We start from the raw sequence: 25,248 nt of genomic DNA on the forward strand, positions 1-25,248 counted from the left end.
TATACCTGATGTTTCAAGTAGACTAGATAGCAGTATATGCAATTCTTACATTATGTAGTTTTGAAGTAAAAAATAGCCTCTCTGTGTTTCTAATAAGAGTTTAAGTAAGCTTTATAATCAAGACTTGTGTTTGATGAAGCTTGTAACATAAGTGCAATACCATGATATTTTGGAAAGAATATGTATAATTTTATTTGAATTTAATTATTTTCTTTAGTAAGAGAATATTAGCCACAAGTGCTTTGGCACCCAGAAGTTTCTGGTTTGTACTGTTATTTGGATTTCTTGAATTCATTTGTTATCAATTGATACATGACATATTAGTAACAGTTTTAAATAAATGATGTAGCTGCTATGACTGTGTCATGGTTTAAGACCAGCTGGTAAGTCAGAACCACAAAGTTGCTAGCTCACTCCCCCGTTTTCCCTCCCCACCCCACTCCTGGAGGGATGGGGAGAAGAATTGAAAGAATGCAAACCTCGTAAGTTGAGATAAGAACAGTCCAGTAACTGAGGTATAACACATAGAATAGGTAGGGTTGGAAAGGACCTTAAGATCATCCAGTTCCAACACCCCTGCCATGGGCAGGGACACCTCACACTAAACCATGTTACCCAAAGCTCTGTCCAACCAGGCCTTGAACACTGACAGGCATGGAGCATTCACAACTTCCTTGGGCAACCCATTCCAGTGCCTCACCACCCTCACAGTAAAGAACTTCTTCCTTATATCAAATCTAAACTTCCCCTGTTTACATTTTAACCCATTACCCCTTGTCCTATCACCACAGTCCCCGATGAAGAGTCCCTCCCCAGCATCCCTATAGGCCCCCTTCAGGCACCGGAAGGCTGCCACGAGGTCTCCATGCAGCCCTCTCTTCTCCAGGCTGAACAGCCCCAACTTTCTCAGCCTGTCTTCATACGGGAGGTGCTCCAGTCCCCTGATCATCCTCGTGGCCCTCCTCTGGACTTGATCCATGTCCTTTTTATGTTGAGGACACCAGAACTGCACACAATACTCCAAGTGAGGTCTCACAAGAGCAGAGTAGAGGGGCAGGATCACCTCCTTTGACTTGCTGGTCACGCTCCTTTTGATGCAGCCCAGGATACGGTTGGCTTTCTGGGCTGTGAGTGCACACTGAAGCCGGCTCATGTTCATTTTCTCATCAACCAGCACCCCCAGGGCCTTCTCCACAGGACTGCTCTGAATCTCTTCTCTCCCCAACCTGTAGCTGTGCCTGGGATTGCTCCATCCCAGGTGTAGGACCTTGCACTTGTCATCGTTGAACTTCATAACACTGGCATCAGCCCACCTTACAAGCATGTCAGGGTCCCTCTGGATGGCATTTCTTCCCTCCAGCATATCAGCTAAACCACACAGCTTGGCATTACCAGCAAACTTGCTGAGGGCGCACTCAATCCCACTGTCCATGTCACTGACAAAGATGTTGAACAAGACCGGTCACAGAATCACAGAATCACAGAATCAACACAAAACCACTACTGCTACCACCAACAATAATGATGATAGGGGAAATAACAAGGGGAGAGAATATAAAAGAAGAAAGGAAAGAAAACAATAAGCAGCAGCGATGCACAATATTCACCACCAGCTGACTGATACCCAGCCCAACCCAAGCAGTGATCTGGGCCTTCTGGGTAATTCCCCCCAGTTTATATACTAGTCATGATGTGCTGTGGTATGGAATACCCCTTTGTCTAGTTTGGGTCGGGTGTCCTGTCTCTGCTTCCTTCTGGCTTCTTGTGCCCCTGTTCACTGGCAGAGCATGAGAGACTGAAAAGTCCTTCGTCAGGGTAAGCATTACGTAGCAACAACTAAAACATTGGGGAGTTATCAGCACTGTTCTCAGACTGAGGCTAGAAACACAACACTGCACCAGCTACTAAGAAGGAGAAAAATAACTGTTACAGCTGAACTCAGGACAGACTGACACTTACCTACGTAGAGCACCTAGTGGGATGTCACATATGCCTTTACTACTGCAAAGGTACTAAGATATTCTAAAATCTTGATCAGTTATACTATCCTGTAAGAACAAGATTGTTCACATCTTACTTTGGATTTTAGAAGGAATTCAGAAGTCCCTGCTTGTTTTTTATTCTGTGAAAAAAAGATGTGCTTTTCTTCTGAGATGTTTCTAAGATTACTCGGAAGTAACAGGAATTTTCCTTTCAACTTATTATAAAGGAAATACATATGTGTCATTGCTGTATTTTCAGAAAGTAGAAGAATTAAAGTAAAAGTAAATGAATCCACTATTTGTGGTCAATTCTGTTTAGAATAACATTACAATTTCAAAGGAAAACATTATATCTTATTAATCTTCATCTTAAAAACTTTAAAAAAGAAAAACTTTATAGTGTGAAGATTATGGCATATTCACACTACCATTTTTTTAGAATCAGAAAAAGCTTAAATGCTAGACCCTTAATCAGCTCTTGTGTCTCTTTTACTCACATCTGCTCTCTGTCTGAGACTTTTCCAAGCAACTCTTTGAAAATCCAGATTTGTTTTAACATGGTTACAAGAACCCTTTGTTCCAAGGGCTGCCCCAAAAGGGTAGTTATTAATATGATTAGACCAGTTTTAGTTTCCTCTACCTGCACTCCTTTGCATCCTCTGGCAGGTTTTGCATCCTCAAACATTCCCACACGCTCTTGTGCTACATCCCAGGGCAAACAATGTAGATACTCAGTTCAGTCCTCTAAGAATCTTTCTGCAGAGCTGTTACACCACTGCATGCAATTCCAGGCATTTTGAATTATATGAAAAGAGAGAGAAATAAATTATTACGCTTGAGGTCAGAGGGTCACCAGGAGGAGATCAAGAACCAAGAAATTTGCTTGACTGTGATTCAAAGGGAAATCAAGATAGTTGTTTTCAGATGTTTACACTCTCCAGTGATAAACACTGTAAATGGCTGTTTTCTTTGTTGTTTAAAAAAAAAAGTTACTCTTTGATAATAAAATACAAAGGGGAGCAGAATATGTCATTGTTTTGAGCTCTTCAGTTCAAGAGGTTGATGACATAATGAAAGGAAGATTAGAGTAGTACTTACTGGATTCCAAAATGTCCGAGATACAGAAACCTACCCCTTTTAACCTATATACCATTTAAACCTATTTTATCTTTAACAAAGCCTGCAAGCCATAGCTCGTAAATTTTTAGATGCTGTGTATATAGTAAGTGAAAATATGTAGCATATTTATATAGTAGACTGTGTATGTGTGAACATTGTTTATGTACATTCTTTCTAGACAGAATGTAGCTGGAAATAGTGAGGTAGAAACCTTAACATATTTGACAGCAGTTCCCTCCTACTTCTTCACATTCACACTTAAAAACAGGGCTGGGAATAGTTCTGACAGTACACTGCAATTACATTACCTTATAATTTCAAAACTGAGCTGACTGCTAATAGCTACAGTTAGTTCTGGCTGTGTCCATCTTCTCCTTGAGGTCCTGTTCATTCCTGTTGTGTAATAAGAAATGAAAACAAAACCAGGAGACACAGTCTGGAGGTAAAGTAATTTCTCCACAGCAGCTCTAGCAATTATTGTAGCTGCAGAGGAATGTGTGAAGGTAACCGCTGGTATCAATACAGGCCTGGAGATGAAAGGACTGTGACCAGCCCTACAAGGAGGGACTTGGGGGTACTGGTGGGTGAAAAGCTGGACATGAGCCAACAGTGTGTGCTTGCAGCCCAGAAAGCCAACTGTATCCTGGGCTGCATCAAAAGAAGCATGACCAGCAGGTAGAGGGAGGTGATCCTACCCCTCTACCCTTCCATGGTGAGACACCACCTGGAGTACTGTGTCCTGCTGTGGGGTCCTCAGTGCAAGAAGGACATAGACCTGTTGCAATGGGTCAAGAGAAGTGCCACAAAAATGATCAGACACATGGAACACCTCTCCTATGAAGAGAGGCTGAGAAAGCTGAAGTTGTTTTCAACTGGAGCCAGCTGGAGCCTGAAGAGGAGAAGGCTCAATGGAGACCTTATTGAAGCTTTTCAGCACTTAAAGGGGCCTCATAAGAAGGATGGGGACAGACTTTTTAGTGGGGCCTATAGCAATAGGACAAGGGGAAATTAATAGAGGGTAGATTTAGAGTAACATAAAGAAGAATTTTTTTATGATGAGGGTCGCAAGACATAGGAACAGATTGCCTGGAGAGGTTGTAGATGCCTCATTCCTGGAAACACCCAAGGTCAGATTGGATGGGGCTCTGAGCTACCTGATATAGTTGAGGAAGTCCCTGACTATTGCAATAGGGTTGGACTAGATGACCTTTAAAGGTCTCTTCCAACCCAAACCATACTATGATCTTCTTTGCACCCTCCATTCAGGTATTTATACACAATGATGAGATCCCCCTGAGCCTTCTCTTCTCTAGACTGAGCAGCCTCAGCTCCCTCAGACTTTCTTCACAGTAGAGATGCTCCGTTGCCTTCATCATCTTTGTGGCCCTTTGTTGGACTCTCCCCACTATGTCCATGTCTCACATACTGAGAAGCCCAGACCTGGACACAGTACTCCAGGTGTGGCCTCACCAATAGGTAGCTGCTTAATAGACGCAAGGTAGCTTCACTCAGGAAATAGTTTCATATTTATAAGAATGTTTTAGGGTCTAGATAAGAACAGAAAAAAAAAATAATAAGAGAAGAACTGGACAGATACAGCTCTGCTATTGGCATATAAGATCTCTGGAAAAATTCCTTGCAGTATGTGCAGTGTCTCTGATGCTAAACATTTGAAAGCATGGTATTTACTGAGAAAAATATTATTAATTAATAGGTGAAGGGGATGGAAAAACATGAAGAAATAGACAGGGCATGGGAACAAAAAGTGTGCAAGAATCCACAGAGAAACCTGCCTAAGCAGTCCCATCCACGCTTCTCGGCTGCTAAGGGTTGAGTGCCACTTCCGTAAATGAACCTCAAGAATTACCTCTTTTGAATGGCCTTGCTTATCAGCAATTTCAGATAGTGCAAAAAGTCTGTAACCTCACCAAAATGTGATACTGTTATTAGTGGACAAATACAGTACTCCAGATGATTAATTTTTCAAATACCCTTTACTCTTCACAAATGCAAACCAGTAATATGACATTCACAGACATAGACCATCTGATTAGCTTATTGGACTATTAATTAGAAGTGATATTAAATTATCATTTTCAAACTATTTCACTTGCTACTAAGTGCTTGGTAAAATATTTTGAGTCCTCGAGCACTGTACTGATTGAGAATCCAAGAGGAAAGAGAGAAAAAGTTGCAGATTATTTCTTCTCTTTCTGTTCTGCATTTAAAAAAAGAAACTCATCACACATAGGTAAACATTCATTAAAAAAATGATTTTGCCTGTCATTGTTTTCAGCATCTGTGAGTACTGCAAAAGATATTTTGATGAGTGGCAGCTATTCATTTTTAATATGTATTTTTACATATTATGCTCAGCATATAAGTAATTTTGAAAGAACTGTAATGGAGAAACAAATAAATCATTAAAGCTGAATACAGAAGTCCTCACTCAGGCAAACTTCCATTACAACAGCAGGTGTTTTGCCTAACTCCCTTCCCCAAATTGTAACAGCATATGAGCTTATTTCTCTTTATTTCCAAACAGTACTTGTGCAACAATTTTCCTATTAAATTCAGAAAATATTTTATTTCTACTTGAAAAAAAGAAAGGGGGGGTGGACAACAAATCAAACAGGATGCGCTTGAAAGCCTAGAGCAGCTGAGCAACATGATGGGAAGCTGTCATTTCCTACACTTCTACCATTCATATTTCAAGTGATCTGTGAAGTATTGCCAGTATGCTGAGGCAACAGTTCTAAGGAAATGACATTGATTCAGCTTCAAGGATGACATGAAAACATCCAGATGGCATGCATGCTTTACATTATAAAAATCAGATAAATTATACCTTGAAAATTCAGAAAGGTAGTTACAGTAACTATTATTATCAGTAAATAGGAAAAAAAGAATAGACTGGTTACAGGGTTTCAAAATAGCAGTATACGTATGCCTTGTTTGTCTGAGAGACAGTGACATGTACCATAGGCTATAATTAAGATTTGAAACCTAAGCAGAGTCAGCTGAAATAATTATTGCCCCTTTCTGAATCTAATACTACTGAAATGAAATAAGAAGGAATTGGAAGATTTTTTTGGATCAGCTGTCATACACATCCCCTGAAGAAAGATCCTGTGCAATGAATGAACTGAAAGTAATTTTGAAAGAACTTCTCTGAGAAGGAATTTTCTTATCATCTACAATTCATGTTAGTAAAAGGGGAGTATTATCTTATGCTACCAACTCATCCAGTAATTGCATTCAAAGGACACTGAAGATTTGTCATTCTGTACAAAAGTCAAAACTCAAGAAGTTCATTCACTTGCAAAACCTGACATTTTGGGGAAGGCAGGAAAAAACAACCTAAAACCCAAAATTGCTCATAAACAAAATGGTACTTGAGAATAATCTCCTATGGTAGGAAAAAAAAACCACTTGGTGGTAGCAGCTAAGGAAATAATAGTCATAAACCACAGGTCTTGAGGTGTGAGAACTGCAAGATGTCAGAAAGCTATTCCACTAGACCAGATTGCTCAAAGCCCCATCTGACCCTGCCCTGACTTCCAGGGATGGGTCATCCACAACTTCTCTGGGCAACCTGTTCCAGTGCTTCACCACCCTCATAATAAAGGATTTAATCCTAATATCTAATCTAAAACTACCCTCTGCAGCCAGTGGCAATAGAACCCATGCATTTTTAAGCGAAATATCTCAAGGCAAGATTATTCAGACTTTTTTTTTTGCACATTTATTTGCATGTAATAGTCAGAAAAGTGATTGAGCTCTTTATTTCCAACATAATTAAAGATTATTTTAAATGCAAGAATAATGATTTATTATATTAGATGGACAGAAGAGCTTTTATAGTTAAACTTTCCATCAGTCTTGTAAAATGGAAAAAATTCCTACTTTTGACAAACATTTGGCTAAGGAGATTATTGGAACTACTTTTAAATACATCAATGATTTGAATAAATGATTTATTTCCTCAAACATTCAAAGCATGATGTAGCAATATTTGTTATACATAACATTAAGTAACAGTTTAAGAAATTTTATTCATTTTGGATAAATAATTCAATAGTAGAAAACTTGGTAAGATCTTTTGCGTCTATATGAAGAAGGTACTGTCATAAGAGTTCTTATCCTTCTTTCTGCTTCAATATATGAAAAACACTATGAAGAAAAACTTTTGAGAGCAGAAAGATTTCGATATCCCTCATGACAACAAAACTAGTAAGTGCAGTAGTATTCAAAACTTGGACACACTCTCCCCCGTCTCTCCCCACTCACTAAGAAAATGTGCATAAATGCTAGATTTGGATACTAAACTTTGGAGCTGCTCAGTTGTTAATCACAAAGACTGATCAGCCACTTACTGTAGAAAAACTCAAATGTTCAAACACTTGGGAACACCTGGGAACATGCTGAAGTGATAATCTTGTTTCCATCTACAATAAAGGGAGTGAATCTATCATTGATAAGAGTATGGACAGCAGTACAAATCTATGATATAAGCTCCTTGGCTTCAACTAAGGCAATTAAAACAGATGTTGAATAACTGTTCTTTGAATATAATCCACTTCCTAATTTCCATCACAATATTCTGTTAAATCTGGCCAGGAAAAATAGATTACAAAAGTGTTCATAGCATCAAGGGCAAACATATTTGTCCTTGACGTGTGTTCTCCTGGGAGTAACATTATCTGATTCAAGTGAGTTGTTTAAAGAAATTAATAATTTTTACTTTTTCTTAGTAGCACCACCATAATTTTTCTGTTCCAGTGATTCAAACCTCAATTATATTAAAGAGTCCAGATCAAGCTGTTTTACCAGAAGAAACAGATTTTCTTCTCTGTGGCACCAATCTATGTATTTACCAATCATAACACTGTAATTAAGTATTATAAGTGTAACAGCACTCCTCAGCTAGAAAATGAAGGAATCTTGTGGGTAGAAGGAAGCCTATTTTTTTTTTAGTCAGAGAAATTAAATCATGGTAGTATTCTGTAAAACAATGTCTTCCTTTTAGAAGAATTAACACATGATAATTTCACAGTAGTAGGAAAAAGCTATATCATGCTAACAAATCAAAAAGAAAAGAAATCCAAATATCCATAAAGTGTAGAGAGCAGACTTCAGCCTCTTCAGGAACCTGCTTAGTAAGGTTCCATGGGATACAGCCCTAGAGGGCAGGGGGACCCAAGAATGTTGGTTGATATTCAAGGATCACCTACTACAAGCTCAGTAGTGTTGCATCCCAACTAGAAGGAAGTGCAGCAGCAGGGCCAGGAGACCTCCTTGGATGGATAAGGAGCTGCTGAGAAAAATTAAAAGGAAAAAAGAGGCTTATAAAAAGTGGAAGCAAGGACAGGTGGCCTGGGAAGAGTGCAGGGATGTTGTCTGGAAAGCTAGGGACCAGGTTAGGAAAGTGTCGTGGTTTAAACCGATCCACACAGCTCATTCACTCACTCCCCACCCCTTTTTCTCCCTCTTTCTTTCCTTCCCCCTCCCCTCCCGGATCCCGGAGGGATGGGGAGGAGAATTGAGAGAATGTAACTCCCACGGGTTGAGGTAAGAACAGCCCAGTAACTAAGGTATAACAGAAATCACTGCTGCTACCACCAATGATAATAATGATAAGAGAAAATAATAAGAGAAGAGAATACGATACCACCGCTGAACGAGTTCGACCCCCCCAAAGAGAGAGAGTGCCCTTCCGGGTAACTCGCAGTTACCTCCCTGGGCATGACGTGCTGTGGTGTGGAATACCTCTTTGGCTAGCTTGGGTCAGGTGTCCTGTCTCTGCTTCCTCCCGGCCTCCCCTCCTCCGTGGCAGAGCATGAGACTCCCAAAGTCCTTGGTCAGAGTAAACATTACTTAGCAACAATTAAAAACAATCGGTGTTATCAGCTCTGTTCCCAAGCTGGAAGTCAAAACACAGAGCTTGCACCAGCTACTAAGAAGGAGAAAAACTGACTGCTACTGCTAAACCCAGGACAGAAAGCTAAGGCCCAGTTAGATTTAAACTTGGCTAGGGATGTTCAGGATAACAGGAAAGGATAATATAGTTAAACTGCAAACAAAAGACAGACTAGGGAGAACGTGGGCCCCCTCTGGAAGCTATCAGGAGAACTGACTGCCCTGGATTTGAAGAAGGCTGAGGTTCTTAATGACTTCTTTGCCTCTGTCTTCACAGGCAAAGGCTCTTCCTGGAGCAGATTCTCCTGGAAGGCATGCTAAGGCACATGAAAAACAACAAGGTGCCTGGGGACAGCCAGCATGGCTTCACTAAGGGGAAATCCTGCCTGACCAATGTGGTGGCCTTCTATGATGGGGCTCAAGAACTGATGGACAGGGGTAGAGCAGCTGATGTCATCTACCTGGACACTGTCCCACATGACATCCTTATCTCTAAATTGGAGAGACATCAATTTGATAGGTGGACCACTTGGTGGATAAAGAACTGGATGGATGGCCACACGCAAAGAGTTGTGGTCAATGGCTCAATGTCCTGCTGAAGACCAGTAGCGAGTGGTGTCCCTCAGGGATCGGTGTTGGGACCAGTATTATTCAACATCTTTGTTGGTGACATGGACAGTGGGATTGAGTGCGCCCTCAGTAAGTTTGCTGATGACACCAAGCTGTGTGGTTCAGTTGATAAGCTGGAGGGAAGGGTGTTGGTTGATGAGAATATGAGCATAAGCTTGCAGTGTGCGTTCGCAGCCCAGAAAGCCAACTGCATCCAGTCCTGCATCAAAATGAGCGTTACCAGCAGGTCGAAAGAGGTGATCCTGCCTCTCTACTCTGCTCTTGTGAGACCTCACTTGGAGTATTGTGTGCAGTTCTGGTGTCCTCAACATAAAAAGGACATGAAACTGTTGGAACAAGTGCAGAGGACGGTCACAAGGATGATCAGGGGACAGGAGAACCTCCCATAGGCTGAGAAAGTTGAGGCTGTTGAGCCTGGAGAAGAGAAGGCTGTGTGGAGACCTCATAGCAGCCTTCTAGTACCTGAAGGGTGGCTATAAGGATGCTGGGGAGGGACTCTTCATTAGGGACTGTAGTGATAGGACACGGAGTAACAGGTTAAAACTTAAAGAAGGGAAGTTTACATTGGATATAAGGAGGAAGTTCTTTACTGTCAGGGTGGTGAGGCACTGGAATGGGTTGCCCAGGGAGGTTGTGACTGCTGCATCCCTGGTGGTGTTCAAGGTCAGGTTGAACAGAGCCTTGGGTGATACGGTTTAGTGTTAGGTGTCCCTACCCATGGCAGGGGAGTTAGAACTGGATGATCTTAAGGTCCTTTCGAACCTGAACTATTCTATGATTCTATGTGTTAAATAACTGGAAACACTGAGCAGTAATAATTTATTCACTGTAATAATAATGTTAACGAATTTTACTAGCTATTTTTAATACTGCAATTGCAATGGTACAATGTAAGGTCTGTAGTGGAAATAAAATACCATACATGCAATTACCATTTGAGATCAATCATTCTAAACTGACAATACGAAGAAATATAGTGGTATTAGCTGCAATAGCTCATCTGCAAATTTTTATTCAGTAACTACTCACAGTAGCACTGCTGGATTTCCCAATCTTTCAGTGATTCAATTTTAGACCTTTCCAGGATTTAACCCTTCAGCCATTATACAGAGTTGAAATATGATATATAAAGCACTTATGTAAAAGTGAAATATATAAGATACGTATGTTAAACCCATATTCAGACCTATTTAATTGTGATAATTTAGCTAAAATGATAATGCTTAAAATTATGTGAAACTTATTTAAAAAAAATAATTCATGACCAATGTGACAAAATAAATACTGCTTTCTAAGACAGCATTTGGTTTTCATTATCATGAGGACTTGCCCCTTTACTTCCAAGACTGAGTTTTGATGGAAATCTCGCAATTGCCTCAGCATATCTTTTCCAGCCAACAGCCCTCTTTTCTTTAGTGTCACAATCAGCAAGAATTTTTTGATAGATTAACTAGCTTCTCAACTTAGTTGTAAAACAGTTCAGCTGAAGCGGGAATTGTTTTTTATTATATTTTAATTACATTTTGAGGGTTGCTTCTTAAAGATAGGAAGCAAAGTTACCTCAACAGCTCATTCTAAGCTGAGCAAATAAGCCACATATTTAAAATTCAGAATTAGACTACAGAGCATAGGCATTAGGTCCAATTATATTGTATATATTATAATTTTTTTATTTTGATTACAGGATCTTGATTAATAATTGGTCTTACTAAGATGGTATATTGCAACGTATATATATATATTAGTACCAGAATTAATCCCAATGTGACAGTCTCTACGGAGGTAAGGAGAAGGGGAATAAATGTAGAAAAAATTGTTAAAAAAATAAAATTAGGGTGCAAACTGTGAGTCTTCTACTTTGTCTTTTTTAATGCTTATTTTTGCAAACAGGCATGAGTCTTTCATTCAGCTTAAAAAAAAATTAATGTTGCCCTCCCCCCTTTTTGTGGTAGTGATACAGAATTTATTTAGACCTGTTTTAACTTGCAGATCTCAGAATTAAGGGAGGATCCAACATTTGTGTAATTTAAACATCATTTTGCTGTGACAATAGTCATAGCTTTGAATAGTCACATCTTCTTTATTTTGCTCATAATCACAAAAGAAGAATGATGATAACTTCCCTACCTATATCACAGAAGCTTTGATCAGTGTTCGGCAAGTGATTTTTACAATATCTCTTAAAATAATGCTTCGATACAAGGGATGAAGAGACCCTATGCAATTCCATTTAGTTTCATGAAATGTAAAACATTTAACACAAAGAATTCCAGAACGCTTATTAAATAGAACACAGTGAAGAGCTGTTATACAGTAGAAATTTCTTTAATTTCTTCTTACTGCCCATACCTCAAAAATCTGGCTTGAGAGGACAATGAGCAAAACATAGTGGTTTTGATGATTACTTCAAAAATATAACTCTTTCAGTCAGATTTACTTCAAACTCTTTAGTTTTCACCAACACAAACCTACAGTGGAGTACATACAGACCAAAATAATAATACTGTATTCCGCTTCAGTCAGCAGCCTGAACAGAGGGATTTGCACTTTTATGCTACCAGTGGACACCTTTGAATTTTAGCTTCCTGTGAGCATCTGTGTAGAATTAATGTGCTAAGGATTCACCTTCAAAAGCCTCGACTGTTCTGACTAGGCTGTTTCTTTACTTGCACTCTATTGCATGAGCTGTGATAGCCAGAAAATCCTGACCTACAGCTTCCTGTATGTAATCAGCTGTCTGGCTGTTTGAATTAGGTCTACTTGATTCAGGCTTTTTTGTTTGTTTGTTTTCTTCCTTGTTCTGCTACAGCTCATATCTGTTAATCTCATGGTCTCATTATAAAACCCATCTTTTCTCCTGTGCAGCTTTAGAGAAGCATTAACATGATTGCTGTTTTCTGGTGAGCGTACATTTATAAAAGGCAGGTTAACCCACTATGTGGCAAATAAGTATAAGTAATCTTATTTTTGTCAGGAGTATAAGGGATTACACTCTTTTGGATTATTTTATTTTCATAAAAAAAGAAATAATTGGTCATACATCATGTTAGATGAAGTTATCTGCCAAATCTGTTAGAAAGTGTCAAACCAGCCAATATATTGTTATGGAAAGGACGAAAATAAGTGTAGTGACTTCAATATTATATTGTACATGTGTATTAGAATGGTCTAAGTATTGGTGAATTTGTTCATGCATATTTATTTGTCAAATAAAAAAACTTTAAATAAAAAAAATTATGGCAAGTAGAGATGTAGTTCATATTTTTCACTCTTTAAGAACAATGTGTAATGAAAACCCAACTACACACCTTTACATTATTTGAATATTGCAAGACAAATAACAAGTTTGATTAAAATTACAGTTTCCCATCCCAGCTATGCTGGTTTGCACGTATTTATTTGGATTAAAATAATCATAACTCCCCAGAAATTTCCTGGTGAATCTAATCTGTTAACTCGAGTATGGAATGAGTAACTGTAAACATACCTGAAAAAATTTATAGGATAGCATAGGATAAAATAGGTTAGGATATTTCAGTTGAAAGGGGCCTACAATGATCAACTGCCTGAACAATTCAGGGCTGAGCCAAATTTAAAGCAAATGTCCAAATGTTTCTTAAACACTGATGGACTTGGGTCATCAACCATCTCTCTAGGAAACATGTTCCAATGTTTTAGAGCCTTCTCTGTATAGAAATACTTCCTAATGTCCACTCTAAACCTCCCCTGGCACACCTTTCAACTACTTGCATGTGTCCTATCCCTGGATCCCAGGGAGAAGAGATCAGCACCTCCCTCTTCAATACGCCTCCTCATGAAGCTGTAGGTAGCAGTGAGGTCACCCTCAGCCTCCTTTTCTCCAAATTAGACAAACTCTAAGCACATTTAGTGAGTCAGATAAACTGAAACAAATGTTTGTGGCATGCTGCCTCATTTTAAGGAAAAAACTTTTTCTGGACTATATCCTTGTTGAATCATTTTTGTTCTGATCTAGACAAATTCAATCATAACAAGAAACTATATTCACTTAAAACAAGTGTTAGTGCAATAATTTCTTCCTGATTCAGTGAAGAAGTTAATTCTCTTTTTTTTTCTTTTTTTTTTCTCCCTAAGTTCTAATGTGACTTGTAGACTTGTAAGTTCTAAAAACTGCTTTCCATGAGGCTTGCTTTCTCCCCTATAGACAATATAATTATAAGCAATTTCAAAACTGAGATGGGAAAACCATGGATTTCCCTAGGTCCTTCATTTCTTCTTTGAATTTTCTATTATATGTTAGCTATTTAAAAAAATGAAGAAAGATCAATTGGTTGATCTATGTTAGACTCTCTTCAGTTTGAAAACAAGACCACTAATTAATGTACTTGAATAAGAACAAAAACTTATTACCAGTCTATCTCATTATTCAGATATTGAAAAAAAATTGATATAGCTATAGAACTCATAAGAGATGCAGAGATCTGTTAGTCCATTTCTGTGTCTTTCTGAAATTTTACATTAAATACTCCCACATTTATTTATATAGGCTCTTTATTTAGAGCCTAACAGGAATAGTGTTTTATACTCCCTCAGCTAGCTATAATGCTGCAATTAGCAATACAAATGGTTTCCTAAATTCTGTTGATATCACTGCTGTGCTTGTCCTCATTTATAATTGGTTTTAAGGTTCAGATAGAAAATACTTTTCTTTGATGTTTTCACAAGTGGGAAAAAATTATGTGCCTTTTTTGTGCATATCTCAACAGAAGGTAAACAATTTTAATAGCCTGTGGGATTGCTAATTAGAGCTAATTGTGGCTTGATTGACCTATCTTGACAGTAAGTACCTTACAAAACTTGCTTTCTTCACAAAGTGAGGATTTGTTTGCATGAGTAACTTCTATGCACTGAACCTCAGAGGCAGAGAGCTGTTTGGCTGTGATCCTCTGAATTTGTTAATTTATACTTCATAACTTCTTATCCACTTAAAAGACAATAGCAAAAACTCAGACTCATCACTTGTGTATTGAAACATGTATTTTCTTTTTCTGTTGCTGTCTACAAAATCAGAAACTAGCACAGACAAAGTCTCTAGTGAATGAAGATCTAAATATCATGGCTAAATTGTTCTCTGTACAAACACACAAACACAAAAAGTTGAAAGGGAATTATGAAATTCCAAAATGTTAAGGGTAATGTAGATGTTCAGTGCAAATGACCAAGATGAAATCATGGACTTTTCCAGATCATTAAAAATCTTTCTCATTTCACCAGACACAGTTCTTTTCTCCAAATTTTTTTGTTTCTGCAAAAAACCCCACAACAACCTGTTGAGTGCTGAATGTTTTCCATAAGATATTCATATTGCTATATAGCATTCTGAACTTTCTGAACTTTTTGGGGGACATTTGTATTCTTTTCTTTTGTTGTATCAATGCTGTAACTGAATGTAGCCTACTCAGCACTACCACCGAGAAATGAGTCCTGACTATGTCTGCAAAGCTTGAACTGACCTGTCTTACTCAGTATGATCTGGATAACAAAGACAACGTTGGGTTTGTTTTTTTTTTTTTTAATAACGCACTTGGGCAACAACTTAGAAAGTGTCAGAAACTAGAGATTTAGTTGGCCTCCTGGGATGGAGATTGGCTCAGGTTTGGTAGTTTGTGCAGGTAGGAACAGATAAATAGTTAAAACAATGCCCCCATGGCGGGGAGGGAGTGACACAATACACAGTATTCCGTGCAGAAATTGAAACCAAAGGAGAGGGACTTCCACCATGTAGGGGCTCAGCCTTGACCATGGATCAGCTGGAGTGATCCCTTCCTCCTGGGCTCGACTTTACTCCCAAATTCTCTACCTCTTCTGCCTCAGTGTCACAGGGAGATGGGGAATGGAGGTATGGGCACTTCATCATACATTGTCTCTGCTGCTCCTTCCTCCTCAGGGGGAGGACTCCTCACACTCTTCAAAAAAGTATACAAAACCATGTGACAATTAGGAGGAATCCTTCTTCACTGATGTTGTGTTTGCAGAGTTGCTGCTCCCACGTATGCTCACTTTTCTCTCTGTCTTTGAACTGTTTACAGAGGCCAGTACACAGAATCATAATAGAGGCATTTACATGTTCACTATTGTTATGAGTGCATATATATATGAAAAAAACATACATGTATTTGGATTTGCGTAGTGAAATACGCAATATATTATTATATATATATAATATATATTATATATAATATATATTATATATATTATTATATATTATATATTATAGATATTATATATATATACGCAATATAGTACAGATAACACAATACCTATTTTACTGCTATAAAAGGAAGAGCATTAAAATTTTTATGGAAAGAGTTGTTAAGGCTTTTAGAGTAAAACTGCAAGCTAACATGACCAAGCTATTTGTAGAAAGAATATTCTGTCCTGTGGGTTCTGTGTCAAGAAGCAGAAGCAATCTCAATTGAATTTTCTATTGCTTTTATTCCTGTTGCCTTGACATCCTGTATTAGCTGTTTGTGGTATTATATATGCCCCCATGACAGATGAAGGGGCATTGTGGGATGATTATTTTCTTTAAATAAAAATGGAAAAAAGGAAGGAAAAAAAGGAGAATAGCCAATTTTCTTTTATTTCCAATAAAAAGGAAAAATGATAGAGGAGCCACAGCTTTGCTCTTACTTCATGTCACTATAACTTTAAGGACAGCTCTTTAAGGAAGGGAGGAAAGAAAGAAATAAAGGAAAGAAGAAAGGAGGAGGCAAGGAACAAGGAAAAGGGGAGTGAGAAATGTTGTAACTAATCACAACAGATTTTTCCATTACTAATTAATAAATGTGATTAAATAAATTCAAATGAAAATATTTTTTTTATGGATTTATGGTTAAATGCTATAGGAAATTTTGTGTGTGTGTTTACAGTTATGAATGGTTCATGAAGAGCTGTAGCCTGTCGGAAAGACACAGGTTGGAGAAGTTAATGGAGAACTTCCTCCTGTGGGAGGAGCCCCATGCTGGAGCGAGGAAAGAGTGTGAGGTGTCCTCCCACTGAGAAGGAAGGAGAGGCAGAGACAGTGTGTGATTAACTAACCACAGCCCCTGTTCCCCATTCCCCTGTGCTTCTGGGGCAAAGAGGTAGAGAAAATCAGTAGTGAAGTTAAGCCCAGGAAGAAGGAAGGGGTGGGAGGAAAATGCTTTTAAGATTTGGGTTTATTTCTTATTATCCTATTCTGATTTGATTGGTGATAAATTAAGCTAATTTCCCCAGGTCAAGACAGTTTTGTCCGTGATGGTAATTTCTGAACGAGTCCTTCCTGTCCTTATCTTGACCATGAGATTTTCATTATATTTTTCTGTCTCTGTCCAGTTGAGGAGAGGAAGTGATAAAGCAGCTTTGGTGGGCCGCTCTTTGGTGAAGTCATCCACTCCTTGTAGGTCTTCCCTCAAGGTCTCTCACCACCTTGGTCACCTTCCTCTGGACACACTCTAATAGTCTGGTGTCCTTCTTGGACAAAGCTGCCCACAGGACTCGTGGTGGGGCTGCATCAGTTCAGTGTAGAGTGGGACAATCACATCCCTCAAATGTTCATCTGTGCTGTGCTTGATGCACCACAGAACATGGTTGGCTCTTTTGGCTGTCAGAGCACACTGCTGACTTGTATTCAACTTGCCATCAAACCAAACACCAGGGGAGGTTTAGATTGGATGTTAGGAAAAAAATCTTCACAGAGAGTTTAATTAGGTATTGGAAAAGGCTGCCCAGGGAGGTGGTGGAATCACTGTCCCTGGAAGTCTTAAAAAAACATGAAGATGAGGCCCTCAGTGACATGGTTTAATGGTGGTATTGGCAGTCCTGGGTTTATGGTTGGACTTCATGATCTTAAAGGTATTTTACAACCTAGTTGATTTTATGATTCTATTTTCTATGCCATCAATTCTACTTCAACTTTTTTTTTTTTTTCTTACAGGGTACCTCACCTATAATCAGTTTATTGTAAAAAACCCAACTTCCTAGATCAGAGAAGTATGTTTCCATGAAAGGAAAGTAGATCACTCATAACACATAAGAAAATACAAACCAAAACATTGAAATACATAATAATGCCAAAGATAAATAAAATACGAAAGCTAATATTTTAGTTTTAGCAAAGCAAAGAACTGAGGATGAAGTAACTCAGCTGCAGGTACATGGATAGAAATTTACAGATTATAGAGGATGCAGATCCTAAAGCACACATAAATCTCATTCAAGTTTAAGAATTTCTAGTCCAGAATTTCTTACTTAAGACCTGTGTCACTCTGTTTGGCAAACCCATTGCCTTCAGTGAGATCACAAGATTCAACTCAATATGAGCAGGCATATAAAATTATTATAAGGATGCTGGGGAAGGACTCTTCATTGGGGACTGTAGTAATAGGACAAGGAGTAACAGGTTAAAACTTAAACAGGGGAAGTTTAAATTGGATATAAAGAAGAAATTCTTTACTGTAAGGGTGGTGAGGCACTGGAATAGGCTGCCTAGGGAAGCTGTGAACGCTCCATCCCTGGCAGTGTTCAAGGTCAGGCTGGACAGAGCCTTGGATGACATAGTTTAGTGTGAGGTGTCCCTGCCCATGGCAGGGGGGTTGGAACTAGATGATCTTAAGATCCTTTCCAACCCTAGCTGTTCTATGATTCTATGATTCTTGATTATCGGGTAGTCCTACTAAGACTATTAATTCCAGTCTTAAAGGCCTCTTTCATTGTGGATTTGGTTATAGGATTGATGTAATTGTTTGCAATAATGATATTCTTATAAACAAACATTCACATTTGTAAGTGTAAAATTTATTTATATGAGTATATTGATGTATCTTTCTTTATATGTCTACAGTAGAATTAACTAATTTAGCTTTAGATATTTATCAGCTAACCCCTCCAGGTTTCTTTTTATACTCAGTGGAGAGAAATAATCACTTTTATAGAACAACTCCCACTAATTTAGACATCTATTTCATGAACAAAGAAATATTTGCTACTCTCAATTGTTCTCTATTGACTGTAAGCGAGTCTGCTAAAAATTCAGATCTAGAGGTCTACTTTATGTTTACCTCTAGGCAGATATATTTCAACTGATGTATTCCATCCCACTTACCATTTTAGGATAAGTATTTCTATGCAATGCACTGATAGGAAAAACAAACATTGGAAGGTCCAAAAATAGTAAAATATTTTTCATTAAAAATCTGGTTAATTTCTGAATTGCATTCATCATGAAAAAGAGAAGTTACTTTTACAGGATTTCAGTCAATCTTGCCAAGTGAAACGTAGATTATGAAAACAGTTCTGGATATAATTCTAAAAATCAATCAGTTTGTATAAAATACTATGACTCATAAAAAATTGTCTAAACTTCTTAATAGAATATTACTTTCACTGACGATAAGGAAAAACATTGTGAATCAATACAATGTATGTATTATGAAAAGTAATATATAATGCTATTTACAGAGTTGTGAAAATATTCAAAAGGGCACTGACTTAAAAGAATATTCTGAGTATATATAAACAAGTACAGATTGTTTAAAATCTAGAATTTTCCAGGATCCAAGTTACCTCAAAACCAATGAGACAGGATTCAGATAAACCAAGCAAAATGGTACCAAGTCACAGGGAGGGGGGCACCACACATAAAGCAACCAAGCAAACACCAAAACCAAAAAAACAACCAACCAAAAAAACAACCAACCAAGCACCAAAACCCACACATGTTTAAGTATCCCTAAAAGCATTGGAAGACATTTCAGTAAATGGTATATAGAGAGGCTAAAGCTTTTTCCAGATCAGAAGTATTTTCCTGAGCTTGGAATGCATTATGCTATGAAGTTATATAGCATGGCATTTGCTACAGTTTGAGAGGATTAATTAATTGAAATGTTCATGCTGGATTAAGTGGATTAAGGACATTTTCTTTCTTGACACTAAATGCTAACTTAATTCAGTCTAATGATGGTTACATCATGGGAACATCAGCTTCCTGATGTTCTCCTTTCTTTGAGTGAAATGTCCTCATGATATTCATAACTTAACTTACCTTCAATACAGCTACCTGTAGTAGATTTCAATGAAAAATACTAGACAAAGACTAGAACAAACTATAACAGGAAAACAAATTCTGTGAGATTGCTGCAAAAGAATTTTTACTTGTGTGAATGACCAGCTTAGTGGAAAAGAAGCTTTTTAGACAATTCATTATTGCAGTGTCTTCCTGCAAACTCACTACTTCATGAGAAAGATATGAAAGAACTGACAAAATTTGCATCTTAGAAAAAGCATAATAATACAAAAATCAGTAAATCAATAAGATCTCCACTGATAGTATATTACAATGTGATTCTTGCACTGTTAGATTTTAGATAAAATATCTAAATTAATTTCCTGTATCCTAAAAGTAACTTGGTTTTGGGCATGACTTTTTGGTAAGTGTGCTAAAGTATTAGGGGAGAGATTGGTGAATATTTTGTTCTAAATGGTGTATGCAATAAATAATTCTAAAAATAAAAAATAAAAAAAATCAGGCCATAGAATCTATTGTAAAGAATGCATTCCAGATTTAAAATTTGCTATTGTTTTCTGAAACAGCGTAAATAAATCTTATTTTAAATCTACTTCAGGAAAAGAATAATCACATTTGTAATGGAGTACAAAAAAGTAGCCAGTTACTGTATATACTCTTTCGTTCAACAGAGAGGAAAAGCAACTTCTGAAATAATTTTCTGAAACATGGTTTGATAACCTTACATGTCAAACCATGCTGTTAATCTAACCTAAGTTCCTTTATAGCATAAGCCAAAAAGTTTTGATCATTGATTGCTGCAATAAAGAAATTGCTTTTCCTGGGTAGATTGACATTCTTCGTCATAACAACTAACTGGCCACACTGCAAAATGACAAGTGGCATTAGGGATTTGCAAGTAGAGTGATTTAATGCTGAACTACCTATGAGGGAAGACAGCAATTTCTCCTATACTTCAAAATTTTAAGTCTTCCCAATTAAAATCATTCTGTCAAGTCAATTCCCAAATTCCTCTGTTCCCCTTTCTTGTCTTTCAAATCTTTGGGTTGTCACTGACTTCCAAGCATGTGACAGGTGCATGATCTTGTTTTTACCTCTATGTGCTAGTGCAGTTTTTAACTTCACCTACCTTTTTTGGAAGCAGGAGCAGGGGGGGACGGCAAGTATTTTTTTCCTAGTACTTTATAGTACTTACTGCACTTTTTATCTGAGAGCTATCTTGCATAGCTAGACCTGAATATGAGTTCTTGTCCTTAGTTTTGCAGATACACAATAATGTATCAATTTCGTAGATACATTATTATGGATCTACAAAACATGGGGGAGGAGATGGTAAACATGATTCAATCTGGGTGACTGAGGAACTGGAATACTGCAAAAGGTAATCTAGTTCTTAATATTCCCATAAATTAGGGTTCTTTTTAGCATTTCCTGCAGTGTTACTGTCTTTAACTGCTAACAGATTTTTCTCTTTCAAATCTTTCAACATATACATCTCAGGAAAGTTGGGGTTTTTTTTTGTTTGTTTGGTTGGTTTTTGTGGTTTGTTTTGTTTGTTTGTTTGGTCTTTTGTTTTTTCATTTGTTTGTTTTAGTCATTAAGCGTCTGTGCTCTTCCAAATATCACTAATCAAGCAATTCTAACCAAATGCCCGTTCTTCCAGAGTGGCTGGAAGAAATTAAAGATATGGCTGTTCAATGCCATACCTTTTAAGCAGATTGTCTAACTACTCTTCAAATTAATAAAATAATAAAAGATTATGCACTGCAGCTATATATAGTGTTTTCTAGTTCTGCAAATACAATGTATTTAACAATTATGATGTTTGTTAAAATGGAAAAAAATATACGTACCATTTTTTCTGACTTCCTGATTATTTTGTGATATTTGTTACAGGAAATATTCTTCATTCATTCAGCTGGTATCAGCTGGAAACCTAAGCACATTAATGAGTCATTAATGGCATTGCAATAACTTGTAGCAGGTGCACTATTAAAATCAGTAATGGAAATTATTTATGGACCTCTAGATAGGGATGTATGGATAATTTTAATAATACTGTCACATTTGATACACTAAATATGTGAAATATCTGGCACGGGTTTTAAAGAAAGGTGTTAAAAGGTGAAGAGAACAAAAAAAAAATGTTTACTATGTGCGTCAGACACTTTCAAAACTTCAGAGCTCTTATTTTCAATGGATATGTCTACAGAGTTAAACAAGCTTGAGCATTCATTCCCTAATTATCCCCATTGATTGAACATTAACTATACTTAATTTCTTGGCTAACCATCCCTTCCCAACATAGTATGTTGCAAGCATAAAAATGCAATTTAAAGGGAAATAGATATGGTATGATAGAAAGGGCCTTGAAAATGGGGGCCCATGATGCAAGGCAGAAGAATACTGATATGGGACAATAATACAAAGGGCACAGGTTTAAGCTGGAGACCCTGGGACTATAAGCAACTCATCAAACAAAAAAAAAGCAAAAATCCACAAATATACAACATATGTAGAACAGTACAGCAAACTCAGGACCAGAGGACCTAGAGGAGCAGTGGGAGGGTGAGCATGCCACCAAAAGAAACAGTAAATGCAAGAAAGTGTGTTTATAATAATTTAAACTTTATTATTATTATGAAATTTCTTCTGAAATGTACTCTTTTTTTGTTCTTTCCTCTATAATAATTAAACCTGGACAAATAACTTATTGATTAAACTGTTAAGATTTCAGTTGAACTAAAACTAAATTCTTCAAACATACTTATATATTTCACCCAAAACAAGGTTTTGAATAGCCACTCCATGGACCTCTTCATCAGGTCATGTATGTTGCCATAATTGCTTTGAGTATCCAAAAGCAAGAAACTCCTCTTAATTCATTATTAAAAAATAATAAGACAATGGGTATGTATAGATATTTTAAAACACCCAAACATCAAAATCTCGTATTAAGTCCCTCAAAGAAGCAGTGTCCTATTACATAATACTTCTCAGCCTTGTGCTACCAATAACCCATAAATAGAACCATTGTAAATATTTTAATGAAATATTTTTCCCATAATAAAGCACAGTTTTGCTAAATTAAATGTTTCTATAAAAAAGACAAATATTCTTATGATTATGTGATATAATGATTCTGACAACAGTATATCCAATTTTTTTTGAGGATAAAACCCACACTCAAAACATACTTATTCATATTTAACTTGTCTTATATATTTTATATTAATCCAATGTAATATTTACTATTTCCAATTAATAGTCTATAGTAAAATTTTCTGATAGCAACTACATAAATATTAAAATTTGTGGAAAGTAAATTTTTTATATTTTCCAATGTATTCACACAGTGATTTATTGAGCTGTAAAATCATTTTTTCAACTTCAGGAAAATTCAGAAAGGTCAGAACATCCTTACAGAACATACTTGCCTGGCAGGGGAGACACCATGATCAAGCAGGTGGTTTTCTCAGAGCAAGGCTCATCCCTTGCACTCCAGGTATGCTGACCCTTGCGATTTCCCCAAATGAGGCAAACTCGACTGTGTAATTTGTGGCAGTGGGGGACTGTGATTTATTATTTTTTTTATTTTTTCTTGGGTGGCATGGTTTAGTGTGAGGTGTCCCTGCCCATGGCAGGGGAGTTGGACCTAGATGATCTTAAGGTCCTTTCCAACCCTAACTGTTCTATGATTCTATTCCAGTGAATAAAACATAGCTGATCCTTTCTATCATAAAGTGGCAAATAACTCATAATGATGTTTTGAATGATATATTGATAGTAAACAGTGTATGAAAACATATGTATTGTCATATCTATATTTGTCTACCCTTAGTTATGTTTTATTTTAACAGAAAATTCAAATGAAATTGCTTTTATTATTTTTTTTTTTTTAGATGTGGTTGCTATGGTGAGTCAGAAATCCATGAGGATAATGTGTCCATAGATTCAGTGAAAGTTCCTTTACAGTATGGTTCAGTGCAGGAAAGTAGCTTAACTGTTCTGATTCACTCTCCTTCTGTTTCTCTAGTTTAGCAAAATGCAACATTTTAGAAATTTCATTATGTATTCCTACCCTATAATAGAGATAGATAGGTTTAAGTCTATGGAAGAGATTAAAAAGAAGTCAATGCATGATTTACCTTTGAAGTTTTAGGGTTTTTGAATATATAAGGAATTTATTTACATTTATCATTTTGCGGATTTGAAATGCAGTAAAAACTGAATAGCTGACCTTCCTGACTGTAGAGATACAGATACAATATTCTTATACAATTTTCCAGCATAACCTCTCTGATTTTCTGTGAATCATCCTTATTTGCTTTATGCTCAGTAACAGGTATCTTAATGAGTAGTACCCTCCACAGATTCACAGTCTGTAAAAAATCAAGCTGTAAACATTCAAGATAATCACAGCCTTTTTTTAGCAGACATAATATATATTTTTGTGGACTGTTTTCAAATTCCAAAATAGTGATATGTATTTTATCCATATAATCCAAATAATCCAGCACAAGGGTATAATAAGGCATGTGCTACCTATGCTATCCTTTTTTAAGAACACAACCTTCTGCAAATAAAAGTCACAATCAGAATTGCCATAAAGAAGTCCATTGGTTTCAGAAAAGCATCGTGTTATCTTTTCTTTGTCTGAATCATAATGAAGGGAAGAATTTATGTTTGGAAGCACTAGTCAAAGTATTTTCTATTTACAAGTGAATAATTAGCAATAAACTGTTAAAGAAACCTGGCAATAAAAGGTGGATAAATGTTATGGAGTGCTGAAGCTTTTGGAAGCCATCTATTATCTCCTATAAAGTCTGTTAAATGATATCGTGGCAGTTCATGAGCTGCCACTAGATATACTACTACAGAAAATGCTTGCAGCATTTCTGGATGATAGCAAAGTCCATCATAAAGTGAACTGAATATTTTGCAGACTTTTCACCCATGGAAACTCAAGGTTACTCAGATCTGATGAAGGCTCTGTAACAAGCATGCTAACAGCTGAGCCTATCCTATTCATCTGCAAAAAGCTTTCCAGGAGCATTTCAAATTAGCAAAAGCTCTAGCATGGTTTGTTATGTCCAGCTGTGAGTTTGGAGGCCATTGCTTTGCACTAATACAAATTATAATTATTTGCTAATTAAAATTTAGACATCAGAAATATAATGTAGATCTACCAAAAAACAGAGAAATCAAAATATACACAAAATGAATCCTATAAGCTTCAAAGGCATATTAGACACAACGAATATATAAGTTAGCAGGAGTGGTTCACATTGGATGGTTCGTGTTGCATAGTATTTAGATCTTCACTTTGGATGGTCATGTTGCATAGTATTTAGATCCTGTCTAAAATTCCTGAGCTTTGAAACTGAATCAGTCATTCATTTTGTTACTGACATATCCATGAAAAAATATTTGTGGGTTTTTTTTTTTTTTCAGTTTGGGTTAGGTTGGCTTGTTTCTGGCTTGCACATTTTAGAATAAGATTATACCGATATTAACATCAAACAATTGTTCAGATGTGATGGAGTTTTGATT

General features: G+C 37.0%; 1 non-coding gene across 1 annotated transcript; it reads left to right on the plus strand.

Moving 5' to 3' along the window:
* Positions 1-23,124: 23,124 nt before the first annotated feature.
* On the plus strand, positions 23,125-23,287 carry LOC136014184 (U1 spliceosomal RNA). The gene has a single exon (XR_010612533.1). It is a non-coding gene; the product is annotated as a U1 spliceosomal RNA (small nuclear RNA).
* Positions 23,288-25,248: the final 1,961 nt, after the last annotated feature.

The sequence above is a fragment of the Lathamus discolor genome, chromosome 4 (genome assembly GCF_037157495.1).
Source record: "Lathamus discolor isolate bLatDis1 chromosome 4, bLatDis1.hap1, whole genome shotgun sequence".
Lineage (NCBI taxonomy): Eukaryota > Metazoa > Chordata > Aves > Psittaciformes > Psittacidae > Lathamus > Lathamus discolor.